This window comes from Silene latifolia, unplaced genomic scaffold, assembly GCF_048544455.1.
Source record: "Silene latifolia isolate original U9 population unplaced genomic scaffold, ASM4854445v1 scaffold_389, whole genome shotgun sequence".
Lineage (NCBI taxonomy): Eukaryota > Viridiplantae > Streptophyta > Magnoliopsida > Caryophyllales > Caryophyllaceae > Silene > Silene latifolia.
The window spans coordinates 4,319-5,012 of record NW_027413315.1 but is presented as its reverse complement, the minus strand read 5'-3'; the positions used below and the strand labels follow the sequence as shown (position 1 = coordinate 5,012).

At 40.5% G+C, this 694-nt stretch overlaps 1 non-coding gene across 1 annotated transcript; it reads right to left on the bottom strand.

The window, feature by feature from the left end:
• Nucleotides 1-313: 313 nt before the first annotated feature.
• On the bottom strand, nt 314-420 carry LOC141639432 (small nucleolar RNA R71). Its single transcript, XR_012542525.1, has one exon. It is a non-coding gene; the product is annotated as a small nucleolar RNA R71 (small nucleolar RNA).
• Between the last annotated feature and the right edge of the window lie 274 nt (nt 421-694).

Sequence of the window (694 nt, the reverse complement as noted above, 5' to 3'; positions counted from 1 at the left end):
CACATCACAACACTTAACCAGAAATTTTATAGCCAAATCCGCATTTATCCAATTAGTCGAAAGAAGCCAATTTGGGGGGATGCCTAGTGCAGACCCTCACTCTCATATGGAGACTTTTTGTGACTATTGTGATGCGATTTCTCAAACCGGTGTAACTCAAGACCAAATTCGATAGGTCTTATTTCCTTTTTCTCTAATTGACACCGCGAAACAATGGTTGAAAGGCCTTGATAAGGCTACTCTCGGAATTGATTCTTGGAAGAAGTTGGCTCTAGCTTTCTACAAAAAGTTCTATCCACCGGAAAAGACTAACATGCTAAGAGCTCAAATTACGGGCTTTAAGCAAAGAGATGAAGAATCTTTGTATGAAGCTTGGGAGCGATTCATGGGAATTTGTCGCTCATGTCCTCATCATGGACTTAGCAAGTGGTTCTTGGTACAACAATTTTGGAACGGTCTTTATGAAGACTCAAGAAACATTCTCAACATGGGATCAAATGGAATGTTCACCGAAGTTGATGACAATCAAACTTGGAACAAGATTGAGGAAATGGCGGTCCATAATTCACAATATAGTAGACCTCGCAAGGCTACTAGAGGAGGAAAGCATGAAGTGGACTCCATTACTCAATTGGGTGCTCAACTTAGTGCTCACATTGATACCATCAATTTGAAGTTCGAAAAAACTATGGCT